Raw genomic sequence first — 27,778 nt, forward strand, 5'->3', positions numbered from 1 at the left:
CCGTACTCTCTGAACCTTCCCTGGGCCTGCATCATCTTGGAAATAGCCAGGAGAGTAATCTTAAATAAATATCCCAGGCTTTCACCACCCAGGTCTCTAGCAGAGGCTGCTGGCACGACTGCCTGGTGCTGGGAGAACCTCAGAGGAAAGGAGCTGGAAGCCTTCTGAGATAATTAGTCTTCTCCTCTTCTTTTACAGGTGAGATACAGAGAGCAAAAGAGGCTTGAGTGGGACTTCCCTGGTGGAACAGTGGTTAAGAATCCGCCTGCCAATGCAGGGTTTGAGCCCTGGTCCAGGAAGGTCCCACATGCCGTGGAGCAACTAATCTTGTGTGCCACAACTACTGAGCCTGCGCTCTAGAGCCTGCGAGCCACAACTACTGAGCCCATGTACCGCAACTACTGAAGCCCGAGCGCCTAGAGCCCATGCTCCGCAACAAGAGAAGCCACCACAATGAGAAGCCCGTGCACCGCAACGAAGAGTAGCCCCTCTCGCTGCAACTAGAGAAAGCCCACGCACAGCAACAAAGACCCAACGCAGCCAAAAATAAATAAATTAATTAATTAATTAAAAAAAATATATATATATATATATCATGGAAGGGACTTCCCTGGTGGTCCAGTGGTTAAGAATCCACCTTCCAACGAAGGGGATGTCGGTTCAATACCTGGTTGGGGAACTAAGATCCCACATGCCGCGGGGCAACTAAGCCTGCGCCCTGCAGAGCCCACACGCCACAACTGGAGAGCCCGTGTGTCCCAACTGCTGAGCCCATGAGCTCTGGAGCCTGTGCGCCACAACTAGAGAGAAGCCCACGTGCTGCAATGAAATATCCCGTGTGCTGCAGCTAAGACCCGATGCAGCCAAATAAATAAATATATTTTTTAAAAATCATGGAATCATGGAAAATTTTCACCAGAGTGAAAAAGCATGATACACAACAGTTTGTACAGATTGACCCTATTTTGATTAATGCACACATATAGTGCCAGAAATTTCAGCCAAGTATATTAACTATGGTTGCTTCTAGAAGGCAGGTCTACAAATCATTTTTTTCTTCTTTCTGTTTAACTGTAGTTCTCATTTTCTTCTACTATACTTGGAGATTTCTTGAATGATTTAAAAAAACTAGAAGTTAAAAAATAAATTTTTCCAATGCACATGGCCTGGTATGACAGGATGAGAAAGGGATAAATAAAATCTGTTTAAATTCTAAAAAAAGTTATGAATTAAAAAGAAAAATCACATTATTATTTTTTAAACCTATGATGAGATCCTTCTGTATCTCACAAATCCAGGGATAACGGCATGGTTCTCTCACTGGGGCACAGAATGCGAGCCAAGAACCTGGCCTTGGCTTCTACCACAGCCAGTCGCGTGGGCACGGTGCTGCCCAGGCCCAGGTCAGCACAGACTGATGGAGCCCGCTGTGCGGTCAAGCCGGCCAGGCACCGTAGGGGACCCGGAGGGACATGTGCTGGTTCCCGTGGAGCTCATCGCAACACGGGAGGATGATACTCACCCAGGATGTGACTTAGATTTGCCAGTGTACATTTCAGCCTCTAGAAGATTCTGGGACCTGGTGATCAGGAGTATGGCCTGGAGTTCCCAAAGAAGACTTAGAGGGTAGGGAGTGCAGGGTGAGGGAGTTAGGTTTTGAAAAAAGGGAGAATCTAGACAGGAGATGGCAGGGAGGGCATTTGGGCTGAGTCACTACGCGGGCAAACGCCCAGATGTGGGAATAAGTAGGGCTGTGCGGAGGACAAGGAGGAGCCTTGACATCCTGACTCCTTGGAACAAGAAGTCTATAAGGTGAGCTCCACCCAGCCTGGCAGGAGGGACAGGCTGGAATCAGGGAGAAGGGAAGGAGTGCGGTGGGGGGATGGGGGCTGGCAGCTTTGCAAGAGTCAGAAGTGTTACTCTGCTGGAAAGGGCAAGACTCCCATTGCTGAGCCACTGCGGGCCAGGCCCAGCACCAGGGACCCCATACACAGTCATCTCATGGACCCCTCCATGCAGGTCAGCAAGGCAGGGGGCAGACCCAGGTCAGTCAGACCTAGACACAGAGCCCGGCTCCACCACTAGCTCAGTCTGGGACCTTGGGCAAGAGACTTCACTCCTCTGAGCCTAGGTCACCTCACCTATAAAACAGAGATAGTCTTCCCTCCCTCTCAGAGGGGTGATGGAGATTCAGGAAAATAACATAAAGACGGCACCCAATAAAACAACCCTGAGAGGGTCCAGAATTACAAGCAGTAATGGGAAGCCAGAGTGGGGAGTGGTCTGCGAAGCAGGAGTTTAGAAGTGGCCACCCAGGGCCTTCCTTGGTGGTCCAGTGGCAAGACTCGATGCTTCCACCGCAGGGGGCACAGGTTGAATCCCTGGTCGGGGAACTCAGATCCCACATGCCGCATGGTGCGGCCAGAAAAAAAACAAAAAAAAAGAAGTGCCCACCCAGAACAGATGGATAGAGGGAGACAGAGGCCGGCAAAGCCTAACTGATGACACTAACATACGAAAAACCAAATGCACGGGATTAGAAAAGGGAAAGGTCAGCCAGAGAGGTAAATTCTGACAGTGCCTGCGCCAGCCCTGTCTGGAAGAGAGGGGCCCAGTGAGGCCCAGCATGCTTGCCTGGCCCCCTCTGGGGCCAGCTCAGCAGGCTGTCAGCCTCTGATGCTCTTCAACATTGCAACCACTGGCTGGATCCCCGGGTTTGCCTTCCGGAGTCACTAAGCAGCCTTCAGACGCTGTGGCTTTCCGTCTCGGTGGCCTGAAGGGGGAGGGTGTCCTTGCCCAGAAGAGGCAACATCCACTTGGCTTGCAGTTGTACCTCTCATTAAAAATGAATCGACCGGTTTATACATCAAGCTGTCCCACCAGGGTTCGCATGACTCAGCATCTCTGAGCCCAGTAAATTGGATTTGTTCTTTTTCTCCATCCTCACTTCCGTCCAGGTCCAAGCCACTCTCAGCTCCTGCCTGCATGGCTGCCCTACCTCTTCCATGGCCTCCCTGTAGCCACTCGGGCCCTCTTAGGGTTTATTCTCCACAGAGCAGCCACAAGGATTTCTTCAACCCTCCATTGGATGCCCTCTTTAAAACCTCCAGGACTTCCCTGGTGGCGCAGTGGTTGAGAGTCCGCCTGCCGATGCAGGGGACACAGGTTCGTGCCCCGGTCCAGGAAGATCCCACATGCCGCGGAGCAGCTAGGCCCGTGAGCCATGGCCGCTGAGCCTGCGCGTCCAGAGCCTGTGCTCCGCAACGGGAGAGGCCACAACAGTGAGAGAACCACGTACCGCAAAAAACAAAAAACAAAAAAAAAACCTCCAATGACCTCCCATCAAAATAAAACAGAAATTCTTTATCAAAGCTCCGAGTCCCTGCACACAGCCCCTGCTTCAGCTCCCACTACTTCCCCACCCCTATTGCCACCATCACTGTGATGACGGTGTCACACTGGCTTTCTGTCTGCACCTCAGCCACGCCGGGCTTGCCCCTGTCTTGGGGTTGCCCTTAATGGTCCCTCTGCAGGGACTGTGGACTTGTCCCCTGTCTCTTGACATCTCTCACCTTTCAGATCTCAATCTATGTGCTCCTTGACCACTCTGTCTAAAGTGGGTCCCTCCTTCTATTTTTTTTGGTTATAGCTGGTTTTTCAGTTTTGCTTTATTTTGTTTTTGCCATTTTAACCATTTTTAAGTGTAACAATTCAGGGGCATTAATTACATTCACAATGTTGTACAACAACCACTGCCACCTATTTCCAAAATTTTTCATCACCCCTCAAACAGAAACTCTGTTCCCATGAAGCAAGCATGCCGGGTTTGGTTTTTTCATAAGTTCACAAACGGAACTTATACTGATTGACTGACTGACTTCTTTCTTTCTATTTCTCCTCTAGAATATAAACTCCACAAAGACAAAAATTTATCTGTCTCAGGAATTCCCTGGCGATCCAGTGGTTAGGACTCTGCGCTTCTACTGCAGGAGGCCTGAGTTTGATCTCTGGTCAGGGAACTAAGATCTCACAAGCTGTGCAGCGTGGCCCAAAAAAAAAAAAAAAAAAATTTATCTGTCTCATTTACCATTTTCCCCAGGGCTTAGCGCAGTTCTTAATAAATAACAACAATAAAGCTAACATTTATAGAGTTTGCTATTTACCAGGCACTGATCTAAGCATGTTACATCAATTAACTCATTTAATCTTCATAATAACCTATAATAGGTACTCTTAATATCTCCATTTTACAAAAGAAGAAACTAAAGCACTGAGAAGTGAAGTAACTTGCCCAAGATCACGCAGCCAGTAAATAGTGTCAGAATTCAAACCCAGGGAGTCTGGAGTCAGAGGGATGGGTAGATGGATAAATGGAAAAACACATGGGTGATGGGTGGATGGGACACCAATGAGACAAGTCTAGAGACCTGGGCTGCATTCACCTCGGGAGCCTTTCTGGCTACCAGCCAGCCAGCCTGTCCTGACAACTTATCAGATCTTACGCAGTTGACTTTTCCATCCAAACTCCTGATTATTTTCCTCCTGATTTTACTGATGAGGACACAGAGACCCAAAGAGGTCTACCGATTTGCCCAAGGTCATAAGGTGTGCCAAGTCTCTCTGGCTCCAAAGTCCGTCCCACTACATGACATTTCAGCAGCCTCAGGGGGTTCGTGCTGAATAATTTCTCCCAGGGGTGAAGCTGGCTAAGGAAAAACTTCCCAAGATTGAAAGGCAAATACACTTGGAAGAGCTGAATTCAAAATCAGGACCACTGTTTCTTGTTTCAGTTCTGCCACTTCCTATCTGATGGGCCTTGGGTGAGTCACTTCCCCTTTCTGAGCATCAGTTTCCCCATTTGTCAAATAAGGACGAGAGCTCCTGTCCTCCCACTTCAGAGCAGGGCTGTGTAGAGCAAGGATGTTTCAGAGAACAAAAGGACTTTGAAACACAAAAGTTACAGTCACGCTAAAGACAAGGGAGAGTATATCACAGATGTTTACGACACATGTACCGGAAGTGTGCCTTTGCATACATACACGTAGCAATGAAACAGCATGGGGGCACACACAGCCACGAGTGCCCATGGTCATGAACAATCACTCCCTAGCCAGGAAGGTTCTGTTCTAAAGCTGAGACACTGACGACTTCTACCCAGGTGTTTGTGGGAATGCTGAACCAGGTAGGAACTAATGGTAGGAAGGAGTGGAGAGAGAAAGAAATGGACAGGGTGTGGAAAACACCAAAACAAAGAGAATGCTAGGCAGAAAGTGAGATTCTTCTCTTCTGAATGATGTTTTCAATGATCAGAGTTACCAGGATAATCCTTCTTTCTTTGGGGGAAACCAGGGAGTACATCTTCCCCGTCCCCCTCCAACCATCTCCTGGGCTGTTGGTCCTCATCTGCACCCCTAGAACCATGCCCTGCTCAAAGAAGCGGGAGGATGAGCCCTTGGACTACCCTTTGAACTCCCTTGCCTGCTAACCTCTGGTTGCCTTTGGCCAATGGGAGTCACTGGCAGGAGGTCAGAGGGTGGAAGCAGAGAGGGACAGGGGTATATCTTCCCAACTGCCCTTCCTGTGGTTCTGGTGGTGGCTGAACCCCCGCTCTGTGACAGCTCCTTGCACAGGCCCAGCCATCGCTGAATTCTGGTAACACTATTCCCTCCCTCTGTTCATTCAGGCCAAAGGGAGGTAATAGCTTCTGTCACTGTGAGTTTGCGGGTACCCCTTGTGGGTTCCCTTAACCCTGCTCGCAGCTTTATTAACTTCTCCAAGTTGAAGCATCTGAGTGGAATTCTGTTTTCCGCCAGAATCTGACTGATACACCACCTGACCCTAAATAGATATACGAATTAGAGAGGGAGGGGAGGAGAAATTGGGAAGAGGCAGTCTAGTCTAGTGGTTAAGGATAAAATAGGAGTCTGGAGACCTTGAACACTCCCTTAACCTCCCTGTGACTCAGTGTCTTCATCCGTAAAACCATGATGATAATCTCACCTGCTTCACAGGTTTACTATGAAAACAGAATTGGACCATGCCCGTAAAGCACTTACATGCCAAAACCCACAGTTAGTGGTCAAGAAATATTAGAAATTCTCATCTTGAGTTCTGAGTCTAAAGGCTCAAATGTTAACAATACCATTCCCTTAGAGCAGGAATTTTGGGGGCTTTTTAAAGGAGGTTCTCTGTGTTACACAATTTTTCTACTATGAGCATGTATTACTTAGGAGTCAGAAAAGAAAAAGAAAAGAATTAAAAGAAAAAAACGCCGTGAGAGAGAGAGAGAGCCTACTCTCCTTCCCCTCTGGGGATGATGGTAATTGCCACCGGGATCTCCCCAGTACGGAACATTCACTTCCTTAGTGACAATCTCCCGGTGGACATGAATGAAATGACCACCTGTGAGGAGGGAAGAGGGGGACTGTGCCGCCCTACCAGCCGGCCCCCTAATGGAGTCAGAGGCGTGGAAACAGGAGCTGGGCCTGCAGTCATCCCCACTGATGCTCAGGTCCGCACACGGCAGTGGGGAGACGGCAATTTGTCAGAGGCCTGCGGTACCCATGGGCACCACATTAAATAAAACCAAGCAACGTGAAGAGGCTGCCACCCGTCAGCACTGGCTTCTTGCCCAAAGGTTTCACGTGCCACCGCGGAGCCACAGACTGAAGTGCAGTTGTAGGCCGGGGACCACATGACATGCCCAGAACTGCAGAGTAACAGCATCAGAAAGGGGAAATGCCTCCCACTTGGACCACACTGAAGACTGCAAAGGCAGACAGAGATCTCCCTCTGGTGGGACATCCTCTGAGAGCTGGACAATGAGCTTCCAGGCTTCGTCTCCTGTGAGCTCCACAAGGGTCACCCGAGATAGGTAGGTTTATTCCCCAGGCAGGCTCAGCTGGCCAAGGTCACACAACTACTCAGTTTGAGTAGAGCCAGGATGTGGACCCAGGTCTGCTGACTCACAGCCCCATGCCCTTCCCCCTCGATCCTGCTACATCCCACCACCTCCGACTTGCTGTCAACCACGTAACCAAAGCTACCGTTGCTCTGGATGTAGAAATAATAACAGCAGTATCAACCTCTCCCACATGCAGGGTGCTTTACAATCTAAAAGATCCGTTTATTATCATCATTCGCTTGGACCTCACCAATCAGCAGTTGGTGAGAGGGAGCACGGAGCTGAAGTTACAAACATGGGCTTTGGAGCGGTGTCCTTGCCTCCTCGGGTTCCGGGCTCCGCTGAGAAGGGAGGCGAGGAAGGGAGAAGCAGCAGACCTTCCTTGGCAATGCTTCGTGATCTCGCAGTTTCTGAATCTCTCTCACTTGATTTTGTTTAAACACTAGGAAATTTCATTGTCAGCGTTATTCCGAATAGAGTAAAATTGGAAACAACTTCACATGTCCATCAACCCCCTGTTGATGGCCAAATGAACTAGGATTTATCCATTGAAAAATGAATTACAGAGGCTTCCCTGGTGGCGCAATGGTTAGGAATCCACCTGCCGATGCAGGGGACAGGGGTTCAAGCCCTGGTCCGGGAGGATCTCACACGACGCGGAGCAACTAAGCCCGTACACCACAACTACTGAGCCTGCGCTCTAGAGCCCGCAAGCCACAACAACTGAGCCCACAAGCCACAACTACTGAGCTCACGTGCCACAAATACGGAAGCCCTCAGGCCTAGAGCCCGAGCTCCGCAACAAGAGAAGCTACCGCAATGAGAAGCCCGCACACTGCAAAGAAGAGTGGCCCCTGCTTGCCGCAGCTTGGGAGAGCCTGCATGCAGCAACGAAGACCCAACACAGCCAAAAATACATTCATTAATTAATTAATTTTAAAAAAAGAAAAATGAATTACAAAAGTATTACATATCTATTGTGAACATTTTTGAGATGGATTTCATATACATTGACAGGGAAAGATGTCAGCCTATAGAATGAAAAAATGTACATTGTAAAACAATAATGCAAGTTATGGTCCCATTCTGGTTTGTATGTTTATGTAGGCATAGAAGAAAATTCCGGAAGGACCCGCATCACACTGTTATCATCGGCTACTTCTGGAGAAAAGGATTTTGGTTGGGGAGCCACGGACAGAATATGCTTCTGAATTATTAGGATTCTTCACATAAATCTTTTGTAATTAAAATGAAAGAGAAAGGGGGCTTCCCTGGTGGCGCAGTGGTTGAGAATCCTCCTGCCAATGAAGGGGACATGGGTTCGAGCCCTGGTCCGGGAAGATCCCACATGCCGTGGAGCAACTGAGCCCGTGCACCACGACTACTAAGCCTGCACTCTAGAGCCCACGAGCCACAACTACTGAAGCCCGTGCGCCTAGAGACCGTGCTCCACAAGAGAAGCCATCGTAATGAGAAGCCCGCGCACCGCAATGAAGAGTAGCCCCTGCTCGCCGCAACTACAGAACACAACTAGAGAAAGCCCACGCACAGCAACAAAGACCCGACGCAGCCAAAAATAAATAAATTTATAAAAGTGGAAATGTGGCCTTAAATTCTGGTTTAAAAAAGAAAGAAAAAGTAAATATAATATTTTAAAAAAAAAAGGTTTGTTTGGATCAGTCATTTACTTCCCACAGTACCTGCTGTAATGCCATTTCTGCCTGTTCTCTTCCAATCTGTATTTATGGTCAGACCTAATTTTATACCACTTTAATCTGAGTGCTCATAGTTTTATGGGTTTCTTTCTATTTAACATTTGTTGTATCAGAGGGACTTCCCTGGCGGTCCAGTGGTTAAGACTCCATTCCACTGCAGGGGGCACAGGTTCGATCCCTGGTCGGGGAACTAAGATCCCGCATGCTACATGGCGTGGCCAAAACAAACAAACAAAAAACAAAAAACTTTAATTGTATCAGAAATATTTCCACATTATTATATCATCATTATTACACAGCTAACATTCGTGGGTGCTTCACTGTATGCTAGAATGTGCTAGAATTCCCATGCTAAGAATTTTACATGCCTAAACCTAAAATCACTTAGTCTTCATGACAAGCTTAAAAGCAGGTACTTGGACAATCCATATTACAGATGGGGAAACTGAGGCTTAAGAAGATGAACTGATTTGCCAAGACCTCACAGTCAGTAAGGACAGAAACTAGACTTAAACCCTGGTCTGTCCACAGTCCTCGCTGCAAACCTCTCCATCCTACTCCCCTCCCAGGTACTGAGTGGTGAGTGAGAAGAATGCAGCAAGTAGGGATGAGGAGACCCAGGTCCTGGGTCTTCCTACTTGCATGACCTTGGACAAGTCACTTCCCCTCTGCTTTGTCCACTCAATCAATTCTTTCACCAGACAAGCATTTGCAAATCACTTAGCCCCACGCCGAAGACAGAACAATGAAGAAAACATGAACGCTGCCCTCAAAGAGATGAGAGCCTAGCCTGAATCACTTCATGCACGGGAAGGCTCTAACCCCCGTCCCACCTCTGTCACAGGAACATGAAATGAAATGAAGAAAGGATGCAAAGGAGCTTCACAAGTGCACAACTCCATAAGTATTTCTGTGACTGTTCACGGCTGCATATTATTTTATCCACTGGATGTTCCCAAACGTTCTCAATCATCTTCCTATTGTCGGGCACTTAGTCCCAATTTGCTACTATTATGGGAGAAGTCTGATGGGGATTCATCCAAAGGAAATTATGCAAAAAGAAAAAAAGAACACCAGATGCACAAAGACGCTGCACAACCTTTGGAATGACTGAAGGGAGACCAGTCCTTCATCTTAAACTCATGAGGCTGCAAACCAAATGCATGACCCCCACCCCAACCTGCTCCTCCCCCAACCACTCCAGGGGACATCTCAGTGCGGTTTCCACCTTCCTTCCTCGCCAGCCCTCGAGGTCCACAGTGCAGATTTTTGTTTTTTTGCGAGGAGGGTGTTACGCGGGCCTCTCACTGCTGTGGCCTCTCCCGTTGCGGAGCACAGGCTCCGGACGCGCAGGCTCAGCGGCCATGGCTCACGGGCCCAGCCGCTCCGCGGCATGTGGGATCCTCCCGGACCGGGGCACGAACCCGTGTCCCCTGCATCGGCAGGCGGACTCTCAACCACTGCACCACCAGAGAAGCCCCACAGTGCAGATGTTTTTCCTGCAAGGCCGAGCCCACCCGTTATTTATGGTCCTTACAGTCGCCAAAGGGACCTTCCCAGACATGGTTCTGTCATGCCCCAAACACGTGTCCCAATGTAGACCAAACACCCGCAAAGGTTCCGGCAGCCTCCAGGCTCCTTGTCAAGTGGAAACACCTGTGTCTGACATTTGAGAGAGACTAAAGGGGGAGGGAACTGATGTTAGCTGTGCCCCTGTGGTGTGCCAGCACTGCTCTAGGTCCTTTACATAACAACCCTAATGTGGTCTCAATCAGATAGGTGTGTTTGTCCACATTTGACAGATGAGGAAGCCGAGGCTCAGATCAGCTAAGTGATAGCCCGAGGGCACGTGGCTAGTACACAGTGGAGCTGGGACTAGAACTCAGGTCCGGCAGATTCCAGAGCTTTGACAAATACCCAAACACAAGCTGACTCTGAGTCACCTCCCAGCACCCCCCAGCTCCCTGCACCATCTGCTGCATGCACACCAGACTGCCCATTCTTCAAAGACACCCCTATTTCCCTCCCCTCTGATCCAGGGGAGTGGGTGCCCTTACCTCCACAGCTATCAAAATTCCACTTGGCCTTTGGTGCCCAGCACAAAGGCCCCGATCTCCTTGAAGCCTCCCCTGATCACCAGAATAGGAATCCACGCTGAGATAGGCCATAGCACCTCCTTTACCTCCCCTGTGTCATGTCCGTGTCTCTCTAGGCTAGACTGGGAGACCCTTGAGGAGAGGATGCTTCCCCAGAGGCCATATACGACCTGCAGGAGGTACTCAGGGAATATTTTTCAAATTGAACAAAACTGAGTATGACCTCTGAGAAGAAACTGTGGGCAGCTCGCATTGCCATCAGGAATGTGGCTCTGACTCACACTGCCTAGATTTGAATCCTGGCTCCCCAACGACCGACCGAGCTGGGTGACCTTGAGCAACTGTCTTTTCTTGGCTAAGCCTCAGTTCCCTCAATCTGTAAAATGGGAGGAAGAAGAATTCCTACCTCAAAGGGTTTTGGAAGATTGTATGAGTTAAGCCCTTAAAGCAGGTGCCTGGCATGTAGTAAGTGCTCGATAAATGTTGGCTGCGACCATTCTTACCCACAAGCCTCCCGCCCACAAAGGAAGCAGTGCCAGCATGCTCCCACCCCCACCGGCCCACCCATGCTCCGTCCCCTCCCCTCAGGGCCTCCTCTTCACAGTCCCAGCTGGTGCCCCTGCATTCCCTCCCTTGCATTTTCTGGTCACTGGGTTCCTATCAAATGTGGCAGGGGTGAGTGTCAGGGCCAACCAGCCTCAGAGCCAACCAGTCTTCCCTCGTAGCCAATGGGAGCAGGGAGTCCACAGCATTCCCCACTTCCGGGGGATCCTGGCCAGGAAGCAGAAAGCCACAGCCAACCCCTCTCTCAGGCTCCCAGCCAGTACCTCTCTGCCCCTACCCCTCAGGACCACAGGAGCACTCGGGCCACAGAGCCGCCCTTGCCTCGCAAGATGCAACACGTAGACCTCTCCACCTGGACCAGCCCTGGCACATCAGGTGTCTGGCTCTGCTGGACACCGGCCTGGTATTCCCAGACACTGCCCCAGGTACAATGCCATGGTAGAGAGAGGGGTTCTGGACTCAACCACACACTTTCCAGCTGTGTAACCTCAGGCAGGTAACTTGATCTCTCTGAGCCTTAGTTACTCATCTGTAAAAAGAAGATAATAATAGCACCTACTTGTCAGGGTTGCTGTGAGATAATGCAAAGCACTTACTGTCCCAGTGCATGGCATACAGTAAGTGCTCAATAAATGTCCTCACTCTGATTGGGTAATCATTGGTATTACTCCAGATAAAGATTATTATCCTTTTTTTTTTTTTTTGCGGTACGCGGGCCTCTCACTGTTGTGGCCTCTCCCGTTGTGGAGCACAGGCTCCGGACGCGCAGTCTCAGCGGCCATGGCTCACGGGCAAAGCCGCTCCGCAGCATGTGGGATATTCCTGGATCGGGGCACGAACCCGTGTCCCCCGCATCGGCAGGCGGACTTTCAACCACTGCGCCACCAGGGAAGCCCCTATTATCCTTTTTTTATAATTGGGGACACAGAAGCCCAAGAGGCTCACAAGGACACCCATGCTGGAGCAAACACAGAGGCACCTCCTACCTCAGCCGGCCTAGTCAGGAGACCCTCTCTACTGCCCCCGCATGCTCAGACCCGAACTTGCCTGGGCACCAGCATCCTCTTGGCTCTGCATACTCCCAAGAGGGACCAGGGCTACCAGCCACCAATGCCTCAGCCCTGGCCCATTATCTGTGAGGCAGCCTGACCTTTCTTTCCTTCTCACCTTTTGGGGGCAAGGGCTGGGAGACCAACGTAAGGCGCCTCCTAAGAGGCAGACTCAGGCTCCAGGCTACAATGCCCAGCCCATCAGAGTCCTGCGTATGGAACAGCCGCAGCAGCACAGAAGCAGGCATTTGGGCTGCAAAAACCCCAAACCAGTTAGAAGAGCTGGGTACGTTAGTGCTGGCTCTCTCACCCAGTTGCCTGTGACCTTGGACAAGTCATTCTTCCTCTCTAGGCCTCATTCAACGTTTCCGTATTTACTGAGTGAGGACTACAGGACCAAGTATTCCACTCATGCCGGTTCTGGGAAGCAGTCCTCCATGAAGCTCACAGACCTGGGCCCAGGAAATGGCCACGTGGCCCAGGAAGGGTTTAATAGGAATAATGCCCCCTGCACTGATCTCCTTCTCCAGGATTGCCTTGAGGGGCCCCTCAAGGAACCATGCTCTGCACATACACAAATCTGGTACATGGGATCAGCGGGCAGGCATGACCTCAGACTGGCCAGCAGAAGCCAGCTTCATCTCTGCACAGAGCTGGCAGAGCCTCCCTGGGCCACAGTGGCTCAGAGAGGAGGCTGGCACAGGCCGCCACTGCCGCAGGCTCCATATGGAGGAATGGGTGGGCAGGCGGGCACACAGTCGCCTCTCTTCTCCACACCCTTGTCCGGGACAGGCAGCACCGCGATTCTTCCAGGAGCTTCTGAGGGCATCATTCGCGTCCTTAGCTCTCAACCTGGCCCAGCTGCTACTGAATCTGGAAGACTCCTAATGCTGGGAGGTGGCGGAGAGATAGAGCAGCTGAACCCCACAGGGCCTCAGAGAGGTCCTAAACCCAGCCCTCTTACACTCCCACCTCTGGGTGCAGAGGAGGCAGGAACACACGGCAGTGTCTCTCCCTCACCAATGCATTCTCAGAGCTCTGGGGGGTGGGGGGAGGGGGTGGGGGGGGAGCTGGGAAGCAAGGACCACGGCCAGTGCCGCAAAGGAGACCAGTATCCTCAGAACTCTTTCCTCATCCTTGTCCAGCCTCCTACGGTCCCCAGGGACCACCCCCAGCCATAGCCCTGCCAGACAGTGCCCTTAGGATCTGGTAAGTACCCTGATGGCTGTAGTCACTCGCCACCACAACCATGCCTGCCCCCAAGATCCCAGCCTCTTGGGGCCTTGGATGTCCCCAAGTGTGAAGGTGCCAGACACAACTGGGACCCTCAAGTCCTCTCCCTCTAACGGGTAGGGGAAGCCTCTGGTCAAGACAACACCAGGCCAGAACCTCAGTGGTCCTAGGGCTAAGTTCTATCCCCCCAGCTTTGGGAGACTCGGAAGGGAGGTGGGATGGGAAGTGAGCCCCGAGTGGGGAAAGGACTGTAACCAGAGGGTGAGGGTGAGGGCGAGAGCTCCCCAGCACCCCAATCTTCAGCCAAGAGACTGTCCTGCAGCATCGGAAGCCTGGACGGAGACATCCAGAGCGCTCTCGGCCTCCACGGCGGCGGCAGGAGTGGTCTCGGAGAACGGAGCGGGCCAGCCCAGCACCCAGCGCAATCGTTCATCCCTACAGCAAGCGTCAGCCCCCTCGCCTGCCCACCTCTCTCTCCAGGCCTCGGGGAGGCTGCAGACCTGGGAGGTAGGGAGGAACAGCAAGGACCTCCCCCGCACTGGTCGGAGGGCCAAGAGCCTGCAAACTCAGTTCCTGCCGGTCGGTCCCGACCTCCCCCAGGGCTGGAGGCTGGGCCTCCGGGTACCGAGCCCCTAGCCCCCCGTGCCACCTGATCCCCCGCACGTGCCTACCTGGGTCTGGGGGTCCCCATCTCGGGCAGGCTGGGAGGGGGGCGCCCCCTCGGCTCCTGCGGGCCGGCAGGCCGCGGGGCGGGGCGGGCGCGCCGGGCCGCGTTGGGCTCTGCGGAGCAGCCTGGTCCGCGACACCCCCGCCCGCTGATGGATGCCGACTGCAGCAGCGGCGGCGGCGGCGGCGGCTCGGCGTGCGCCGGGGGCTGGGCACCGTGCCTATAGCCCCGGGCCTGGCGCCCGTCGCGCGGCCAGTCCCCGCCCCCGCCCGGCCTCTGCGCCCAGCCCTGGGGCAGCCGCCGCGCGCCTGCCTGCTCCCTCGCGGCGGCCCTGCCCCTGCCTCCGCCTCCTCCCTGCCGGTCTCCCTCTCCCTCTCTCTCAGGCTCCCAGGCCACCTCCTCCCGGGCGCTGCCACAGCGGCAGTTACCGGTCCACCGCGGGACTGTGCCTCGGCAGCCAAGCCCGGCGCCTCCGCTAACCCCACCCTGGCCTTGGACAGCCCCTGTCCCCGCTCAGGCCAACCCCTGTTGGGGGCTCGGCGGGGGAGGAGGGGGCGGAGGGGAGAGGAAGAGGAGAGGATCCCTGACGCAGAAGGGGTGACTCAGCCTCAGCCCACCGGGCCCAGCCGAATACCCTCGCCTCCCCTGTAGCTCACAGCGCGGGTCAGAACTTCCCTGGGACTCAGCGCTCCTCCCCCACCGTGGAGGAGGTCATGCAAATGTCTCCTGGGATCCCGTGTGTGTATGTGTGCATTTGTTCATATATGCTTCGGTGACAATGGCCATAAGTGTAACAGTGGGGAGTGGGCCCGTGTGCAGATGTTTCTGTAGGTGCATCCAGGCTCCAGGAAGGTGGGGTTGGGGGGTGGCCAGCTGGCCTGTGGCACTGAGGTCCTGGCTCAAAACCAAGTGAAGCCCCGCTCCTCCCCTCCAGCAGCGCTGTCTCAGAAAGCCCTCCAGACCAACTTAGGAGATCCACAGTGAGGACCTCCAACGGCCTGGGTTCTAGTCCAGCTCTGTCATGGGTCAACCAGTACCTTTGGGCACACTGCTCTCCTGCTCTGGGCCTCACTTTGCCAACAGTGAAAAAAGGGGTGGATGTACCTATCTCTAGGGTTCCCAGTTTGTGGGGAAGTCCTGAGAGATGGTTGTGTAACCCACAACATGATCCCCAAAGATTTCTGCCCATGGGTCCGCATTTGCAGGCCACATGACCCCTACTCCCTAGCCAGCACCGCCACCATCCCAGGCATACGCATCTATTCTTTCATTCTTCAAATCATTCCTGAGGACCTACTATGTGCCAGCCACTGTTCTAGGCACTGCAGAATCCACCACACTGGAAATTACAGAGGCCCAAAGCTGGGACGCCACCACCCCTTCCCCACGGCAGGCTGCATTTCCTTCAGTGTCAGCCTCACCAGTATCCATCTGAACTCCCACACTCCAGCAACAGGCAGCGCCCCCCTCCATTCCTCTCTCCCAAGGTGGATGCTCCGTCACAGTGACCTTCCACCCCAGGTCCTAGTACCAACCCTAGGGCCTCCACAGAACGAGGCTATGCCCTCTCCCCAGCCCCCCTCAGAGAACCCAAGATAGCAACCATGTCCCTTCTCCCCACCCCCAAATCAAGCCTTCTCTTCTCCAAGTTAAATGTCACGCACTCCTTCACCAAATGTTCCCAAGACACAGTTTCTGGCACCTTCACCCTCTCTGCTGCCCACTAGGCTCAGGGGTGGTCAGAGAGCAGAGAGCCGAAGGAAACCAGATTCTCCCAGTCTTAGAGAACATGCCCTCCCTCCAGACAGGAGACAGGAAGATGGACAAACCAGCACAGGGCCAATTCCCAGAAGGACCAGAGTCCTGCTGGGCGGACTTCCCTGTAGATGTTCTCCTTTGCCTTTGGACTTTTCGCTCCCCAGCTTCCAAAATTCAGTTCTTCCCAGGAACTCCCCAGGCCCTCAGGAGTAAGGCCTTGGGCAAGTCACTTTGCCACTCTGGGGTGCTCTGCTTGAATTCAATTCACCACACATTTATTCAAATGAATGAGTGAAAGGACCAGTAAAACTTAGGAGTTACACCAGATGGACTTATTGTTTCATACACACATCTGCTAAGAGATTTCTGACTGCCTACTTCAAGTATTTTTATTCCAAATTGATTCTTAGCCTCCTCTGCTTGCCGCCTTTCCCGACCCTGGGTTCCTGTGGGCAGGACAGAGCTGCCCAGCCAGAGCCCTCCATTCCTCCTAGTTCAACTCTCCTTCCCTCAACCCTCCTCCCCTTCCTTTCTTTCCCCAGGCAGGAGCCTTCCCCTCCCTCCCCTGGGGCAGGACCACTTTCCCACCCTCCTCAGCTAGATGGAGCCTCTCACTTTCCCAGAAGAATCCAGGCAACACTCCAAAAACCAAGGCAGAACATTCTTCTGGTTTTATACCCGAAGGGCCCAATTCCCTTCAGGTCAGTGGGACCACACAGAAAACTGGGCTTCTTCTACTGTTATCATTATTTCTCTTTCGATTATTATCATTGGCTAACATTTCTATTAGCACTTTCTAGTTTGCAAAGTACTTTCATGTTCCATTCTCACATCTTGTCACCACCCCCCCCCCATTTTATAAACAGGCGGTCTGAGGTCCAGAGCGGTGAGTGACTTGTCCAAGGTCACACTTGCACAGTAACACTGACTCTCTGGACCAGACATCTTCCACTTCACCCCACAATAACCTTTTCCAGAGAAATCTGATTGTGGTGGGGAAGGGGGGTGGGGGAACTCTCTGAAGAACACACGGCCCCCTGTAGGCATCAGTTGAAATCACTTCCCCAGTTACTTGGCTGCCTTCATTCCCAGGGCAGGGAAACTGAGGCACCGGACCAACCCAGAACCACATCTTGTGAAAGCCCCCATGGAGAAATGCTAGGGCCCCAGGTGCAGGATGGGAGCCTCCACCCCACCCCCTGTAAAGAGGGGCTCTTCTGAATTCGGCTTCCAGCCCTGGCTCTGCCACTCCTTCCTGTGTTACTTGGGTAGATGATTTGACCTCTCTGAGCTTCAGTTTTCTCACCTATAAAGTGGGAGAGATTCTTCCTGCCCTGCTTCTGTCGCTGAGTTGCTGGGATGGGTTAGCAGATGCTGGCAGAAGAGAAAGGACAGGACTCCTCATCCCCTCTCGGGTCTGCCTGGGAAGCAGGAGAAAGTCTTTCTTCTTAAATTTTAACTGGAGGGTACTTGATGGTGCAAAAGTGCTAGGATACAGGAAAGCCAGGAATAGGATGGAAGTGATGCTGTCCCTTGGCTGGGAAGGCAAAACACATGGTGTCCGCTACAGTCCCCCAAGGCCACTGGTGGGGCAGAGACCAAACAAAATACTCCAGCAGGCCCCTCCCACCCCTCCCCTTTTATCTTTCAGATGAGGAAACCAAGGCCCAGAGCAAAGCAGCACCTCGCCAAGGTCACCCCAGGTAGTCAGTGGTCTCACGACTCCCGGACACCAGGGGCCCCTTGATTCCTGGGTCGGCAGGGCGGGGTGGCAAGCACTCGTAGTGCAAGGATTTACTCTTTCATTCAGCAATCAGTGATGCGCACGCTGAGCCTGGGGAAGGCAAGAGGAATTGGGTAGCCTCTGTCCTTGAATTCGCCGTCAGTCCAGCTGCGGAGAAAGGCACACAGACCTGCACATCAGAGGGTACTGTAAGATGAATCACCACCACTTTCTGAGTACTAGCTCTGTGCCTGGCCCCAGTCACACATTTGTTTAATCCTTAGACCAATTCTTTGGCATCGAAATTATTAACTCCTTTCACAGCTGGAGTCACTGAGGCTCGGGGTTAACGACTTCCCAAAGTTCACCCAGCTAGTAAATGGCAGGGCCAGGGTGTGACTGCCAGATCTGTCTGATGCCAAGCACTGAGCTTCAACCCTTGTGCTTTTCTCCCTGCCTCTAAGGCTCTGCTGACCCGTCAGAGAGCCACTACTCACATATGGCTTCTGAGCCCTTGAAATGTGGCTCGTGCACGTTGAGATGTGCTGTAAGTGTAAAATTCACGCTAGATTTTAAAGATTTTTTTTTAATTTATTTTTTTAGGCCGCGCTGCCCAGCATCATGCGGGATCCTAGTTCCCTGACCAGGTATTGAACCCGTGCCCCCTGCAGTGGAAGCTCGGAGTCTTAACCACTGGACCACCAGGGAAGTCCCTAGATTTTGAAGATTTAACAAAAGAAATGTACTATATCTCCTTAATAACTTTTGTATTGCAATGATAATATTTTGGATGTATTAGGTTTAATAAAATATATCATTAGAATAATTTCATCTGTTTCTTTTGGCTTTTTTTTTTCACGTGGCTACCAGAAAATTGAAAATCACATATGTGGCTCGCATGTGTGGCTCACGTATTTCTTTTGGTCAGCACAGGTTTAGATTCTCTGAGGTCCTAGCCCAGCCCATGGGGCTCAGAAAAGGGTTCCTGCAGGAGGGGACACCTAAACCGAACTGGGTTAAAGGCAAGGTCATGGGGAGGAAGGTATGCCAGGGCAAGAGAGCTGCAGGGCCTCTGGCTCTGGCCCCAGAGGGCGGCCAGGCCTGGGTGGGCTGTGCTGCAGCCCCAGGAGCTGAGAGCTGGGCCAGCTCGTGGAGGGAAGTTACCAAAGCCAAATTTTCCAGATCGGCGTGATCTACAGGCCTGGGAGGTTCTGCCTGACAAGGCCGCTCTCACTGATCTTTGGTGCTCTCTGGAAGGCCCTGCAGGGCAGCTGTGTCCGGGTGTAGGTGGAGGGATGGGCAGCAATGCCCACCTGACGGGGACCTCCCGGCTCCAGCTGCCCCTACCGCCTCTCCTTCAGTCTCCTCCAAGAAGCCTCCCAAAGCACTACAGTCCCCAGGGACCTTGCCGTCCCCTCAAACCTTCCAGCCCAGACCGTGGGAACTACACACTCCTGCCTTCGGTCATGCTCTGGCCTGGAATGATGATGAAGCTGCAGAGGGTCACACAGCACGAAGCACTTGTCCATCCTTAGTGTGGTGAAGAGCCTGGGGGCAATGGTTACCTCCAGGGAGGGGGTCGGGGGCAGGGACAGGGGAGTTACATTAATAGTACAGGAGCTGTGTGACCTTGGGCAGGGCCTAAACCTCTCTGAGCCTCAGTTCCCACCTCTGTACAATGGGGGTAATATCCGCACCACCTCTTCAAGCTCCCATGACATGAGAGAATACCCAGGAAGGGCTTAGCAGGCCCCTGCGGTACCCTCAGTCCCTCCAAAGCGTCCAAAGGTCACCTCTCCTCCAGGAAGTTCACCCTCCATGCCTCTGCCACCCAGTCTGTCCCTCCTCTAGCCTGCTGGGCCCACCACACATCTCTTGTCTCTACTTCTGAATTTGGAGTTCAGCTGTGATGAGGCTCTCTGACCTCTCCAACAAGACTGTAGTTTGTCAAAGATGGGAACCTTGCCCGTCCCTTCCTTTCCATCGCTCCTCCCCTTCTCCCTCTCCCGGCACTTCCCCCACAGCCAGGCCCCTGCACAGGGCTGCGCATCCCAGAGGCTCTCACAGCCCACTCTAGTGGCTTGAACACTTGGCCACTATCTTTGGCCAAAAACAATGTGGGTCGGATGACTGTGCATATTCTAAGGAGCTGGTCCCGCTCTGCTCCCTCGTGGGAAGAGCCTTCAGTGGCCACAATTCTCTGATGAAGCAACTCCAATCTCTCTGCCTGACTCTGCAGTCCTTCACAGCCTGGTCTCACCTGCCTCTTCAGCCTCATCCTCAGGGTCCCTGCGGGGAAGCTCAGTCAGACTCAATGGTTCTGGGCCCCCAGGGCGCAGCGGTGCTGGCACTGCCCCTCTGCTTTTGCAGAGCTTCTTTTCTCTCCCTGGGCGACCCTCTTTCCCTTTCCCACAGTCATTCTTTCAGCCATCCTCCAGGAAGTCCTTCCTGATCCCCTCCCCTTTACAATAAGCCCTCCCAGCTAGAAGGAACCTCTTGGCCTCCCCCCTCCCCCCTACACTCTGCCCTCCAGCCCCGGGATGTGTGAATTGCTCCCCCCAGTGCCCAGCTCAAAATATGTGCATGGTGTAGGTCCCTGGGGACACATCTGCACTCTCAGAGCCAGAGGCCAGGGAGCAAGCCGGAGTCAGGAGTTCACCCAGGATGCCAGGACCCTGCCGACGCTGAATCCTGCTGACCCAAACTCCACCTCGGCTACATTTCTTTTTTTTTTTTTTTTTTTTTTTTTTGCGTTACGCGGGCCTCTCACTGTTTTGGCCTCTCCCGTTGCGGAGCACGGGCTCCGGATGCGCAGGCTCAGCGGCCATGGCTCACGGGCCCAGCCACTCCGCGGCATGTGGGATCTTCCCGGACCAGGGCACGAACCCGTGTCCCCTGCATCGGCAGGCGGACTCTCAACCACTGTGCCACCAGGGAAGCCCTCGGCTACATTTCTTAATGGATCTCCATGCTCCTGCTGCCCCGGGTAAATCAGCCCTCCCCTAAGACGTCTGGGAGCCATACTCCTGGGGCCTGAACATAAAAGATCTGGCCACGTTCCCACTGGATTCAGACATCCACCCAGCCTCCCATCGGGTGCCTGAAGTGTCAGCTGAGGTTTGCATCATCACAGCATCACAGATCCCTTGCAGTCAGAAGAGACCTTGGAGAGGATCACACTGAGGCTGAGAGCAGTGGGAGGCAACAGGAGAAAGGCTATGTGTGTTTGTCTGTGGTCCCCTGTGCCAGAAGATGCTGCAGCGACACCATCAATCAACATCACCATCGCAGAGAGCCTTTGGGACCCCTCTACGTGCTGGCACTGTGTCTAGCAATATGCGTACATTTTCAGTTTTTAATTTCTTACTTCTCTGTAAGGCAGAGATTATATATTCCACCTTGATTTTACAGGGGAGGAAATGAAGCTCACAGCAGATAAGCCATTAGTCCAAAGTCACACTGCTAGTAGGTGGGGGAACCAGGATTCAATTCTAGGTTTGCCTGATTCCACAGCTTGTTTGTCCACCATTAATCCTGCATACATTTGATTTAACACAAATTTACTCTAAAGATGCTGGCCATGTTTTAGTTCCTGTCTGGAAAGTAGTTACATAAATATGTGTAAACTTATGATCTGTGTACTTCTCTGCATTTATATTATAACTTCAATAAGGTTTATTTTTTTAATGTTTTTGTCCCAGAGATGAATCTATGCTAGAGATTTTTGGGGTGTGAAATACTCTTAGTCTGAAGCTAGAAAGCTGGGTTTTGTTTTTTTTTCTTTTCAACTATCTTTCCATTTCAATAGGGACTGTCCTAAAGAACTCATAAATCCCCAAGCCAGACCAGCAAAATTTCACCTGCTGTCTGTCCGCTGCTCAGACTACAAACATTTTCTTGCACTTACATTCCCAGCCCAGGTGTCACCTAGTCAATATTCAACTTCCAGGAGCTGGCACTGCTCTGCAGTTTTTGCAGTCCTCTCCTCATCCACTCATCTGCCCCAGACAGCTAGACCAGCCGCTGCAACACTGTTAATCCCCAGCTTCATGAAATGGCCAGGCAGCCACGTCTGGATGTTCCCATTTCCTCGCACCAGGCCAGGCTGGGCAGAGAGAAGCCGTCTGTGTATGTAAACCCAGGCTTCTGCTTGGGCGGCTCTTGCCGGACTCTCCTGGCCAACTGGGCCCTCTGTGGCTTTTATCTTCCTGCCCAAAATAACCATTAGCTTCAGTGGTCCTCTGGGCACAAATCAGACTCTCGTGAGAGCCTGTGGCAGCTTGAAGACAGGAAGGGCACGTTATCCATCTCTGTTTCCCCAAGGCACCAGGGCAAAGGTTTGTGGGATTTATTGAGCGCCTCTGTGTGCCTGGAGGGACCTGTGTTGGGGGCATGGGCTCACTAGAAAACACGGTCACATTCTCCGGAAGCTGAAAGTTTAAGGAAAGAGAGGAAACAACAAATCAGCCAACCGCAATAGAAGGCTAAAATACTAAAGGTTGTCAGAAAGGGAAAAAATGTTTTGGGAGTTCAGAGGGGAAAGAAATGAGAAAGGAGCAGGTGTCAAAGAAAGCTTCAAGGCAGAGGTAGCATTTAGGTTGAGCATTAAAGGCAGGCCAGAAGGACAGTCCAGACGGAGGAGATAGCATAAAACGAGACACAGGGTTGGGAAGTACAGGGGAGACTCAGGAAACTGGCCTTTTTTTTTTTTTTGGCCGCACCTCGTGGCTTGCGGGATCTTAGTTCCCCAACCAGGGATTGAACCCAGGCCCTGGCAGCGGAAGCAACAAGTCCTAACCACTGGACTGCCAGGGAATTCCCAGGAAACTGGCCTTGAATGACCCAGAACCAAGGATGCCAAAGGTTGAGGCTGGGGCTGGAATGGCATATAGTGCCAATGGGAGCCTCAAATGGCACACCAAGGGTTTCCTGCACTGTCCAGCAAGTAGCCACACGTGACTATTTACATTTAAATTAGTTAAAATGGGATAAAATGTAAAAGTCAGAGCCACGTGTGGTTGATGGTTACCATATTGGACAGTGCAGATGTAGAACATCTCCATCACCAAAGACAGTTCTACTGGACAGCGCCGGTACACACAGCAGAGAAACCAGAAGACTTTGAGCAGAAGTACGACATGATCGGAGCTGGGCTTTAGGAAGATTAATTTGTCCCCGGTAAAGGGTAGGTACCTGGAGGTAAGAGAGGCCTGGACCCAGGGCAGGCCTTGCAATAATCCAGGTGAGATCAATAACCACGTCTATTCCCTGGGTTCCTCTCTTCCTATCAGTGAGCAGGAAAGCAGAGAGCCATGGTTCTCAAAGTGTGGTCCCTGGAACGGCAGCATCACCCAGGAACTTCTCGGTATGCAAATCCTTGGGCCCTATCCCAGATCTACTAAGTCAGAAACTGGGGGTTCAGAGCAGCAGCCTGTGCTTTTATCAGCCCTCTCCTGATTCTGATGCATGCTCCCGGCAGAGAGGCTAGGAGCCCACTCTGGTTCCAGACTCTACACCTCTACACCCTGGAGTCAGAAGACCTGCCTCCATGTCTTGCATGTCTTGGCTCAGCTGTTTACTAGCTGTGCTTAATTCCTTTGTGCCTCAGTCTTATAAGGATTAAAGGAGTTAATACATGTATTTGTCTGAGAAGAGTGCCTGGCCTATAGGAAGTGCTCAATGAATGTTAATTATTATTATTATTTTTTTTTTTTTTGCGGTACGCAGGCCTCTCACTGCTGTGGCCTCTCCCATTGCGGAGCACAGGCTGCGGACGTGCAGGCTCAGTGGCCATGGCTCACGGGCCCAGCCGCTCCGTGGCATGTGGGATCTTCCCGGACCGGGGCACGAACCCGCGCCCCCTGCACCGGCAGGCGGACTCTCAACAACTGCGCCACCAGGGAAGCCCAATGTTAATTATTTTTAATCCTCATGGGCCACTTCATCTATACTCCTATGGTACAAAGTTGAATTCCTCCCACAGACAATGGACCAGCATCTGTCTCTACCTGCCTGTCCATCATACAATATTCCTAGGCCCACTCCCCATCCCACCATTTACTTTTCTCCAGGCCCAGAGTGCCAGTTCTTCTCCCGGAAGGCAGGGGCACTTCCTGTGTCAAGGGAGCATTTCCACCAGGGGAGAATGTCAAGGCAAAAGGGGCAGATTGAATGTCCTGAGCTAAGATGTCCCGGTAGGAAGCAGGTCAGGAGATGCCCAGGAGTCTTCCCCTACAAGACCACCTGCGAATAGGATGTCTGGAGGTGAGCACCCAGCTGCCCACTGCCACTGAAAGCCTCAAGCCTTTTCATTTGGACCCATGCCAGCCAAAAGGGCATAGGAAATGGTGCCTGGGGTTCTGTCTACTGCAGGTGGCTCAATCCTGACTCGGGGAACTAGCCAGGGAGGACAGCGTCAATAAACCTGGTTTCTGATCTCGGCTGTGAGATCTCGGGCAGTCATTTTCCTCTTTGGATTCAATTTTCTTGCCTCTAATGTGAGGGTGTTGGACTAGTGTGTTCTTAACCTTTTATGGGTCATGGTTTCCTTTGAAAATGCAATAAAAACTGCAGAGCTTCTCCCAGAAAAATGCACATGGGCACACATCCAGACACACACACACACACACACGCACACAGGCACACGTGCATGCACACACACACACCTTATTATGATGTCAAGCATCAAGAAACCTCATGAAACCCATGCATAGGTCACACCTTGGGTCCGTGGACACTTGGTTAAGAAACCTTGGCTAGATGGTCACTAGTCATCATGATAAGAAGTCAGCTATATTTGTATCTAATTTAAAGGAACCCTATGTTAAAATTTTCACCAAAAAGATGAGATGTGAAATGGGCTTTCATAAGATTCAGTTGTTGATCGGCTAAATGCTATGCATCCCTCCAAGAGCCTACCTCCACCCTTGTCATTTGGCCTTGGCAGTCTCTCCACACTGTCCCCCCCGACTCAGCAGAGAGTGAGCACATGGTCCTGAAAGACACCCCTGCCCCACCAGCTGTCTCTGGCACTTCCCAAAGAGTAGACAGATTGTCCCCGGCCACGAGAAGGTAGAAGAGGAGGAGTCTGGCCTCTTGTTACCCCACCCCAAATCCTTGGCTCAGATGCCAATCACTAACGACGCTCCAAGATGCCACCTCCAGCCCCCCCAAAACACACACACACAGCGCCACGCCCATGCCCTCCCTCGCACAGCCACAGCCAAGGGACTGCACTTCCAGACACTTGGTGGTGTGGCCACTTGGAACAGGTGAGGGTTATTTTTAAAGGCTGAGTGACAGGACGGGTGAGAGCCGTTCCACTCTGTCAGAGCTCCCGCTGCCACCACCAGCTCCGATGAATCACTACACACTACGCGAATGTCCATGTCTGTCAGCATGGCCAGAGAGGCTGCCTTGGCTTCTGGAACGAATGCCTTGGATTGGTGACCATGCTGATCACACCAGCATGAGCCCAGGATCACACCAGGGGCAAGATGCCCAGCCTGAGCTAGTGCAGCCGACCCAGACCGACAGCCTCTCCAGCCCAGCCCAGCCCAGCCAGTGCCACCAGGCCACCAGGGGCCTCTCTCTGCACAAGTCCTTTTAGAGTGGCTGTTGATACCTCTTCCCCTGCCCAGTCTATCTGTAAGCCACCCACTCCCACACCACTGCAATCTGGTTATGAATGGGCACCCAGTCAACCAGGCAGACTTGGATAGTGTCAATGCAGCCATCAACTGGTTTCATCTTTCTGGAGTAAAGGGGCCCTTGGCAGTGAGAGTGCAGAGTCCTAACCACTGGACCGCCAGGGAAGTCCCCTCTGGAGGGCACTTTGGAAAAGTGCATGATAAGCCTTAAAAATGTGCATACCTTTTCATCCAGAAATTCCTCTTCTATGAATTTATCTGTGAGACCAATGGATATACTCAAAGATGTAGCCATAAGAACATTTGTCTGTTGTATACAGGAGTCTTGTATACCAGAGTGAAGTGGAAATTTGGAATTAATATAAATGTCCAAAAATAGTGGGTATTTTATATAAATAGTGATAACACATATCCTGAAATACTATACAGCTGTTAAAATATAGTATCATGGATCTATATGATTCTATGTAATAATGTTCATAACATAATGCAGAGTTTTTAAAAGCATATGGGACATGTGACCCAATTTCTATAAAGTATGTGCATGCATACACAGAAAAAAGAAAACTTGGAAGGAAATATTCAAAACATAATGTTCCCAGGGATTGTTTTATGATAGCGGAATTTCTTCTGTGCTTGTTTGGGTTTGGTTTTATTTCATTGTTTATTTTCTGCTGTGTGTATGTGTGTGGACATATATTATTTATATAAGAGAGGCAACAAGAAAGGCCCATAATCCTCAGCTCACTCACAGGTTCTGGCCTGAACCATCCTAGCCCTTCCTGGAATCTCAGCAGAGCCCTCCCGCCCCCCGCCACTTCAGCCACCACTCTTATCAAGTCTCCCTCTGGCTTTGAAATTTGCTGCCTTCCTCAAGTTGCCCCCTGGGATTTCACTAACCGGGGGCCCCATCCAGCCATTGCCCAGAGTCCCCTGACACAGGCCTCCACAGTGGAAGTCCCCTCCTCCGAGGCCCCCTGTTCATGAAACTCATGCAGACAGGGAGAGTCCAATCCCGGAGAGAGTGTGTCTCATTCTACAGTAAGAGAAATAATAATTATTATAATAAAGATAAGAGTGGTAGTGAACCTTCACATTTACACTTTGTCTTCCTTTTTATAGAGCACTTTATTATACACATTTCACTGAACCCTCCCAAAGGTTTGTGAGGCAGGCATTATTATACCCATTGTACAGATGAGGCCCAGCAAGTATAGCTGCACAACATTTGCCAAAGGTCCCAGAGTGAGTCAGGATTCAAATGCAGGTCTGAGATTGACACAAAAGGAGTTAAATGGAAGAACTGAACAGGTTACTCTGAGCCCACTTCTTAGGAGCCGAATTCTACAGAGCCCCTCCGCCCAGCTGAGCTCACAGTGGCTATACCACCACCCCCTGCCCAGAACCCCACAAAAGCCCTTCTGGGGCCACATGCCCTGCATCTCCACACCAGTCCATCATTCCCTTCCAGCTCTGGCAACGGGTCCTTGCTGCCTCCTCGGGTCTCCTAGCAACGCGACATCCTGTGGCGCCTCTCTCTCCACCTCTGGGCTCTCCAGCTTGGGCCTGTCTCACTGAGGGAGGGGGCAGCCAGCAGGCTCCTCTCACAGGGGTTGTGGCACCCATGTGTGGTAGGGGCAGGGAGAGGAGGAGATGGCATCAGCCTGCATGGCCCCCACTCTGGGCCTGCTCCCAGCTCCACACCTGGGGCACTGGCTCTGGCTGTACTTCCCTTTTCTTGAGCTCCTGACTATCCGCCGACTGGGACAAAAAAAGAAGCTGAATCCTAGGGTTTGAATTCTGGTCAATTCCGATGTACTTTTGCATTTCTGAAATACATGGAATCTTCCCATCTGAATATTAATATTAAAAATAGCAGTAATAAGTACTAGTCACAGAAGAGTTACTTTATTCAGTGCTCAAAACCACCCCTGAGAAGCAGGAGCTAGCATCCCCATTTTACAGATGAGGAACCTGAGATGAAATCTGCCTAAAGACACTCAGCTAAGGAATGAACGAGATTTGAACAAGTGTGTCTAACACCAAAGCGTATGCTCTGACCACCGTACCACGCCGCATCTCTTAGAAATCATCTGGTCCCACCCTCTTACCACACAGATAGGGAAACTGAGACCCAGAGAGGGGAAAGGATTTGTAATCATCCAGCATTTACTTATTTACTGAGCAACTACTGTGTGTGATGCATGGAGCTAGAAATGTGAATAATAAACTATTTCAATTCCACACTGTTGGATAGATGGGCAGTGACTATTTACTGAAAATTGTCAAAGCTGAGCAATGGGTTCATGGAAGTTCATTATAATATTCTCTCTATTACTCTTCTGCATGTTTGAAATTTTCCATAATAAAAAAGTTTTTTTTTAACATCTTTATTGGAGTATAATTGCTTTACAATGGTG

The 27,778-nt window shown here is 51.7% G+C and overlaps 1 protein-coding gene across 24 annotated transcripts in view; it reads right to left on the reverse strand.

The window, feature by feature from the left end:
- The window catches only part of EPB41L1 (erythrocyte membrane protein band 4.1 like 1), a 127,281-nt gene that overhangs the window by 57,744 nt on the left and 41,759 nt on the right, over window positions 1-27,778 (reverse strand). For 3 of the 24 annotated variants that reach the window (XM_033433645.2, XM_033433643.2, XM_049699327.1), the window contains exon 1: window positions 14,233-14,797. The exons of 5 other annotated variants lie outside the window; for them this stretch is intronic. The gene's annotated coding sequence lies outside the window, so the exon portion shown is untranslated. Of the gene's footprint in view, window positions 1-14,232; window positions 15,737-27,778 lie in introns of those variants that run through there. 16 more of the 24 variants (XM_049699325.1, XM_033433649.2, XM_033433642.2 and 13 more) reach the window with 12 other exon arrangements.

Source organism: Orcinus orca, chromosome 16, assembly GCF_937001465.1.
Source record: "Orcinus orca chromosome 16, mOrcOrc1.1, whole genome shotgun sequence".
In the NCBI taxonomy this organism is placed as follows: Eukaryota; Metazoa; Chordata; class Mammalia; order Artiodactyla; family Delphinidae; genus Orcinus; species Orcinus orca.